The following is an 8,918-nucleotide window of genomic DNA, read 5'->3' on the forward strand; positions in this document are numbered from 1 at the left end:
ACTTACAGCATTCACTCCATCTGACCAGCAGGGGGCGACAGCAAATCGCTTGTGTTGAGTTGTTGACTTTACAGCAGTCCCTAACACAGAGCATGCATGTAGCGACAGTGCAGCAGAAGAACTCCGCTCTACCAGGAAGAAATCTTCAGCAGAACCAGAACCGAGCTCAGTACCAGCAGCCACCTGCTATGACCGACTGGAGGTGAGAGAAGACAGAGCAGAGACACAACAACAGGTCAACTGATTAGGAGAACTTTCCATGTTCGTGGAAATGAAAAGGAGAGGGAGAACGGTTAGGTGATGGCAGCATCATGTCAGCCAATGACCTTTTCCAGGAAGCAACCACAGCTAGTCAGAACACCAGACCAGGTGTAGCTTCTGTGGAGAGAAAAATAACTGAGAAAACAAAAAGCTAAGTTTCTAACTAAGTTTTTTAGTTAGAAAAGGTTTAGTTTCTAACTAAACTTGTTGTTTAGTTAGAAACACAAGAGCGCCACCTTCTGGCCTCTCTACAGATCAGTTCAGGTCAGAGAATGGAACTGTTTCTGTCTTTGTTTTTCCCCTCCGTGGGCTGCCACCTTATCGTGGTGGAGGGGTTTGAGTGTCCCAGTGATCCTAGGGCTGTCGGAGGCTTCATGCATCTATTTGGGTTGGGTCTGCCGGGGCAAACGGTCCTAGGTGAGGGATCTGACCAAGAGCAGCCCAAAGATTGCTTAGAAATATAGATACAGTGTTCCTATTTAGAGATGACGATATAGACAGGGTTCCCGCTTACCACCAGAGCTATAGACTGAAGTCAGTTTCTCCAAGTGTTTTATCACCCTGGCGGGGCCACCAGGCTTTATTTTCCCTCCCCCCCTCACCAAGCTTTGGGTTGTTATTTTAGATGGGGATTTTCTCCACCAGTGATGGTAAAGACAGATTAAAGTAAAGGTTTATAGTTAAGACATTGAACTGACTGAGGAGTTGTGAACCAATTGTGCCGTCCCATCAGTTTTCCGTTGGCTTCACATGCTGTTATTTCTGAGTTTTGATTCCTGATCCTGCACCTCAGACTTTCTGTAACTTGACATTTTAATAACCGAAACACGCAGCAGACCGCTGATGTAAGAGCAGCTCTTCCACTGGACTCAGCAGGTTTTCTGTAGGAAACCCTGAAAGTTTTCCCAGCTGTCGCTTCCTGATTGTTGACTTGAAACTTTCTTGGCAATCTTTCTTAAGGAATGCTGCAGGTATTCTGCTGTTTATTTAAGTAATATTTAGAAGTTAGTTTTTGAAAAGTGGTGATTATATTCTGAGTCGTTAAAGGGCTTGACCTAGAACCTGCACCTGTCCTGTTGTCGCCTTCCTGTCCTCAATTTCCATTTGCTTGATTTGTTTCTCTGTTTCTACCAAAAACTGGACGAATAAAGTCTTCAATCTGGTGTTTTGTTAACAAAATTGTTCTTTTAAAACAAGGTTTAATTGAGACCATGCACTTTATAATTCCTTTTATTTTGTAGATTCTGTTTATGTATTTAGGATATTCTAAATGTCTTCCAGTTCCAGTGTTAAATGTTCATTAGAATTTAAAGTTTGAGATGAAGAGGACTTTTTCCCTTCAGTCTTCCACTCAGAAGCTTCTTTCTTCTCAGTTTGGTTTTTAAAGTTTTATCTTTGGGGCTTCCGGTTTGCCATGCGGACAGGTTAGACGTAGCAACGGACTGCTCCGGAAAAATCCAGACTTTTAACTAAATTCACCCCACAGAAAACTAATTCTACGCCGCCTATCAATACAAAAAACATTCTTGGCAAGTATTTTTGATTATTTGCGCACTAGAGATGGCCTGTAAGAGCGCGAAAGGAAGTAAGAAGGAGGACGCTAGCTTAACGCTAGAGGCTATCACCGCACTTTTTCAGCAGCATGGTGAGGATCTGAAATCTGAGTTCAAGTCTTCTGTCAAGATGCTGAGCTCCAAGCTAGACCAGGTGCGGCAGGCCCTGGAGGAACAGGCAGAGCGTATCTCTTCCTTGGAGCTCGCAACAGAGGATCTGGGCCAGCGAGTGGCTAGTCTCGAAGACTCATGTGCTGCTCTCCGTGAAGACAACGCTAAGCTAAAAGATAAAGTGACTGACCTAGAGAGCCGCAGCAGACGGCAGAATATTCGCATCCTCGGTCTGCCCGAAGACACTGAAAGTGGGCGCCCTACTCAGTTTTTTTTCCAACCTTCTCTGTGAGCTATTTGGGAAAGAGGTGCTCCCATCTCCACCAGAGCTCGATAGAGCGCACCGTTCTCTGGCAGCCAAACGGCCCGCAGGACGTCCTCCCCGCCCGGTGATCCTTCGCCTGCATCGATACCTGACTAAAGATCTCATCATTCGGGAAGCCAGGAGGAGAGGAAAGCTCGACTACAAAGGTGCGTCTCTCCGTATTGTGGAGGACTACAGTCCAGACGTCCTGGCCCAGCGCGCAGAGTATAAGGGCATCATGGCGGAGCTCTACAAACGGGGCTTGAAGCCGGCTCTTCTCTTCCCAGCCCGTCTCCGCATTACGCAATCCAGCGGTGCCAGAAAATTTTTAGGTTCTGTGGAAGAGGCTCAACAGTTCATCAAGAGGCTTCCAAAACCACAGGAAGACCAATAAAGGAGCAACGTTTTGCCGAGGGCTTTCTTCAGAAACACAGGCAGGCTGCTTTTCCTCAGGACGCAGTAGGTACTGTAAAAATAGACTTGTCATATTGCCGTATTTCCAATGGACTTTTTCTGGCCATCCTTTTGGCTGGTATTGGACTTAATGAATGGAAGGGTAGCTCTATCATTCCATTTCTTGTGGTTGCCTCAATTTGTATTGCAATACTACTTTCCTATGGTGTTTACGACAACCAGTAAACTATGTCTCAAAATCTATATCAATGTGGGGGGGTCTATACCTACTTCATACCCACTAGGAGCAGTGGTTAGTTTGCTATAGAAAGTTCAGTTTTTTTATTCCAAGGTTATTGGTTACTGGAAGATTGGATCTCTAAGAATGTTAATTTTGAAGAGCTTGCTGCTACATTGTTATTTTTGTTTAGCAGCTGTTTATGTTTGGGGGAGGTTTTGGGGGGGAGGCTAAGGTCACTGCCAGGGGTCCTGCAAGGTACTGCAACCTCTCTTCACCTCTTTTGTTCCAATCTCTGCCTGCCATACTGCTATCGTACTTATCAAAGTAGGATAACATGTACACTCTGAAATCGTATGAGTCAGTATGTAAATTTTTTAAGTTGGAATGTCAAAGGCTTAAACCACCCAGTGAAGAGAAGGAAGGTTTTTTCCCATATTAAACGATTTAATACAGATGTGGTGTTTCTGCAGGAGACTCACATCAGGACCTTGGACGGGGGTCGTCTCCTGGCTTGCTGGAAGGGACAATGTTTTCACTCCCATTTTCAGGTTAAGGCACGAGGGGTTTCTATACTGATCAGCCAGAATACTCCGTTTGAGGCCGATAATGTGGTGGCTGATGAACATGGCAGGTTTATTATTGTAAGTGGGAAACTGCATGGCACTCTGGTCGCCCTGGTCAATGTTTATGCTCCTAATACAGATGATGAGAATTTTTTTAAACAACTATTCTCTTTCCTACCTGACCTCAATAAATACTCACTGGTCCTGGGGGGTGATTTCAACTGTTGGTTGGACCCAGCTTTGGACCGCTCATCCCTTAAAAGTAATGCCATAAGCAAATCTGCATCAGTCATCCAAACCTTTTTATCTGAGTACGGGCTGTGTGATGTGTGGCGTACTTTAAATACTGACAAGAGGGAGTACTCATACTTTTCACATGTACACAAAACTTACTCAAGAATTGATTATCTTATTACAGATTCTAAATGGCTGCAGCAGATCCGTTCCTGTGACTATCATAGCATAGTTATCTCAGACCACGCCCCACTCACTTTGTCCCTGTCCCTTCCTCACCTCCCCCTAAGAACTGGATCATGGCGTTTCAATTCAACCCTACTGTCTGATGAAAACTTTGTAAAGTTTATTCAGGATGAGATACGTTTCTTTTTCGCCACTAACTCCTCCCATGAGATCTCCAGCCTTGTGGTGTGGGATACTTTTAAGGCCTACATTAGAGGCCAGATTATTGCCTACTCAGCCAAAATTAAAAAACAGTCCACCTATGAACAGAACAACCTAATTCAACAAATCAAAGAGGTTGATATAAAATATGCTCTGAATCAGTGTCCTGAACTGTTCAAAAGGCGCGTTGAACTTAAAACAAGGCTTGACCTCTTGACAACACACTCAGCTGAACGCCTGCTCTTACACAACAAATCCAAATTTTATGTGCATGGCGACAAACCCGATAAACTATTAGCGACCATGCTCAAGGGCTCTAGGGCAAGGCAAAATATCTCTAGAATTCGAAAACAAGATGGCAGTATAGTCACAGATCACGGTCAGATTAATGATGCATTCAGGGACTTCTACGAGGAGCTCTACAGCTCACAGTCACAGACCAATTCCAACATGACTGTTGATTTCTTGGCTAAACTTCACATCCCTGTAATTTCACCAGAACTTAAGAACAGGTTAGATGAACCCATCTCCCAGGCAGAAGTCTCCCTAGCAATAGCCTCAATGCAGTCTGGCAAATGCCCAGGACCGGATGGTCTCCCCTCAGAATTTTTCAAACAATTCTCAGACTTACTCTCTGTGGAGCTCAGCTCCACCCTTACTGACTGTTTTAAACAAGAGTCCCTCCCTCAGTCATTTTATGAGGCTTGCATCACTCTTATTTCAAAAAAGGGCAAAGATCCAGTGGAATGCACCTCATACAGACCTATCTCCCTTCTAAATACAGATGTCAAAATCTTAGCCAAAATTCTTGCCCGTAGACTTGAAACTGTTTTACCATCGGTTATTTCAAAAGACCAAACAGGCTTCATTAAAGGTCGGCACTCATATTTCAATGTTAGAAGGTTGCTTAATATCATTTATTCCAGCGCCTCAGATTCAGATGAGTGTGTTGTCTCTCTGGACGCTGAAAAAGCCTTTGACCGGGTTGAGTTTGACTATCTTTTTGCGGTCCTTAGTAGATTTGGCTTTGGAGGAAACTTCATTTCATGGATTAAACTATTATACCAGCAACCGTCTGCCACAGTTCGTACCAATTTTCAGACCTCAAAACCTTTTAAATTACAAAGAGGCACCCGTCAGGGCTGTCCTCTTAGTCCCCTGCTTTTTGATCTGGCCATAGAGCCCCTCGCCATTGCACTTAAAACCAGTAAGAGATTTCCGGCATTTGGAGGAATGATATGGAACATAAAGTGTCGCTTTATGCAGATGACCTTCTACTTTTTGTTTCCAAACCATCAACCTCATTGCCTTTTGCTCTCGACACATTTAGCCAATTTGGTCAGATTTCTGGGTATAAGCTGAACCTCACCAAAAGTGAGCTTCTCCCAATAGGTAATAAAGCCAATATGTCAGATTTAGCCAATCTGCCGTTCAGAATTGAAAGACAAAAATTCACATACCTTGGTGTCACAGTGACAAAAAAACATAAAAACCTGTTCAAAGAGAATCTGATTCAACTGTTGAACCAAGTGAAGGGATCCCTCACAAAGTGGACGCCCTTTTCCATGTCCCTTGTGGGACGTATCAACTCAATTAAAATGAATATACTGCCCAAATTTTTATACCTCTTTCAGGCATTACCTATTTTTATTCCTAATACTTTTTTTAATGAGCTAGACTCGACTCTCTCGTCCTATATTTGGCAGGGTAAACGCCCAAGGCTTAATAAATTACAACTCCAAAAACCTAAACAGCAGGGGGGGTTTGCCTCCCCCAATTTCCGGTTTTATTATTGGGCCGCCAACCTTAGATGCTCAGTGTTTTGGTATTTCTACTACAACCTGGGTGACTGTCCTGACTGGGTGGCTATGGAGCTGCGCAGTGGTAACAATATATCCATTCCTGCCTTGCTCTGTTCCCCACTTTCACTCTCTTCAGTTAGCGCTATTTCAAACCCTGTAGTGAAACACTCACTGAAAATATGGGGCCAATTTAGGAAATACTTTAAACTTCATGACTTTTCCCTCTTAAGTCCAATTGCACTTAACCATTTTTTCAAACCATCTGTTCAGGATGGGGTGTTCCTAGAGTGGCACCGGAGGGGGCTTACTTATTTTAAGGACCTTTTTTTAGAGAAGAATTTGGCATCCTTTGAGGAACTTAGCACTAAATATGGTTTACCTAAATCCCATTTTTTTAGATATTTGCAAACCAGAAACTTTATTCAGTCTCACTTATCAGGCTCAGTTTCTCTGCCAGAGTTTACACTATTGGAAACCGTCCTATTATTGAACCCGACTCGTAAAGGGCTGGTTTCTTGGCTTTATGATAAAATGTTGAGTATGAAAGAGACCTCCTCACCTGAACTTAAAACTTCATGGGAAGAAGATTTGAATATATCTATACCAGATGAGACATGGGACTCTATACTTAAACTGGTGAATACAACGTCTCTGTGTGTGCGCCATTGTCTCATTCAGTTCAAAATAGTACATAGAGCCCATCTCTCCAAAAGCAAACTGTCTCGTTTCTATCCAGAAGTCACCCCATACTGCGACAAATGCAAAACTGCTGTAGCCACACTAGTTCATATGTACTGGTCCTGCCCCGCTCTTGGTCAGTTCTGGACAGATGTTTTTCGTACGATGTCCGGGTTGGCCGGGGTGGTGGTAACACCTGGCCCCCTCTTGGCTCTCTTTGGGTTCAGTGGTGGGGGGTTGCCTTTATCGGCCTCTAAACGGCGGGCCCTGGCATTTTGCTCACTGATAGCGAGGCGCACAGTTCTGACCAGGTGGAAGGGTGCTGCCCCTCCAACTCATAAACAGTGGCTATGTGACCTTATGTCGTGTTTAAAACTGGAAAGGATTAGATGTTCTCTTCAACACGCAACTGGTAAATTTGAAAAAACATGGGGACCCTTTCTTGACTCATTTCAAAACATACAATAATGCTCCAGATTAATTAAGTTAATTAATTTTATTAAAATGTGTTCCGTTTCTGTCAGGGATAGGAATGTAGTGGGTGGACCTACTAGGCAGTGACCTGGGTGGGCTAAATGGGATTACTTTGGAGGGATTATTTTCTCTGTGTGTATTATTTTATGTATGTGTTAGATACACTTCTTTGTACTCACAAACTGTATGTACTAAAGGAAAAAAAAAAAAAACTCAATAAAAAGACAGTGATTAAAAAAAGTTTTATCTTTGAGACTGTGTTCTTGCATTGTTATGCTTTAGCCATTGTATTGGTTGAAAATGGTCTCATTACCGTTTTATCGTTTATGGCAATAACTTCTTGGACAATTTATCATCCAGCAAAACTTATTGTGACGGTTGTCAACATAAATTTTGCTGGACAATAAATTGTCCCAGAAGTTATTGCCATAAACGATAATGTTGTTTTAATACCATTGTCAACTAATATAGTGGCTATGGCACAATGATGCAAAAACACATTCTCAAATATCAATAAACTTTAAATTCTAATGAACATTTAGTACTAGAACCAGAAGACATTTTAAGTGTCCAGAATACATTTAAATGTCTTCTTCCTGTTAGGACCAGAAGAAGAGGACTCTTTCCCTTCGGTCCTCCACTCAGCAGCTTCTTTTTTCTCAGTTGGATTTTTATTTTCCATCACAACAACCTTACAAATGTTGATGAAAATAATTCATGTCTGAGTTCCTGTTTCTCCTTTTTATTTGGGTCTGAGCAGGGAGAGTTTCATCAGGTGTCCCACAGCAGCTTGATAGAATCGGGCTGTGGTACCGTCGGTAATGAGCCGAACGGGTCGGCGGTGTGTCGCTACGACTCGCTCATCTGAGGCGCCACTGGTGGGGGAGATTTGAGATCAAACAGCCTGAAAACGGCCTCACCTGTTGAGTTTGAGTCGCTACGTCACACTGAGCCGATGGACCCTGGAAGAGAGGAGACGCAGCGAGCTTCTCCTGCTGGGCAGATCTGAGAGAAGAAAATGAGGATTTAACTATACCGTCCTCATAAGAAGCTGCCTTCTGACCCAGATGAACTCATCCATCCATGCCTGGTTCCCTTCATCCATCCATCCTGGTTCCCTTCATTCATCCATCCACCCATCCATCCATCCTGGTTCCCTTTCATTCCTGGGAATTCCTTGCTGACCATTTTGATTTCTTTACAGGGATGTTCTCAGTCTTTTAAAATAAAAATGAATAAAGCAGAAAATCCTTGGAGTTTGTCTTTAAATGGGTAAATTGGAGCCAAGCCTTTTTTTTTTTAGCCCTGAGCAGATTTTTAAATGGGGACTGTGGAATGGACGAGCTTTAGTTTTATCTTTTATAAGTCAGCTTTATTGACTGTTGAAAAACACACGGCATCTCTAATGGTATTCACCCCGAACCTCACACACAGCGCTTGTGCATCCAAGAGTCTTCTGCAATAACCACAGTTAGAGTAACAAAATAACAGCAACATAAAGTAAGAGTTCTGTATATGATAGGGACCCCGTTACCAACATGTCATCACCAGATGCTTAATCATTCCTATGCTATGTGTGTAAGATACTTACATTTTTTGTAATTGGCTTACCGTACATCATATAGGTGTTATGGCTATTTATTTTAACTTTACAGGAGTAATAAACTGAAAATATACATTTGGATTTTGAAATGCATGGAGGTGTTTAAGTGTGCAATATTATTTAAACTGGCAACACATAGCCCTGTGCACATCATCCCCACCCTGGTGGCAGCTTTATTCTGTGGGCCTGCTTAGCAAAGACAGAAATGCTGGTCAGAGCTGATGGTTAAACAGATGAAAGAGAAACCAGGACTGATGCAGATGCTCGCTTTCCTTCAACAATGAAATAGAACAATGACATATCGGTGTTCAGAA

This window comes from Xiphophorus hellerii, unplaced genomic scaffold (genome assembly GCF_003331165.1).
Source record: "Xiphophorus hellerii strain 12219 unplaced genomic scaffold, Xiphophorus_hellerii-4.1 PGA_scaffold_82__1_contigs__length_105542, whole genome shotgun sequence".
Lineage (NCBI taxonomy): Eukaryota > Metazoa > Chordata > Actinopteri > Cyprinodontiformes > Poeciliidae > Xiphophorus > Xiphophorus hellerii.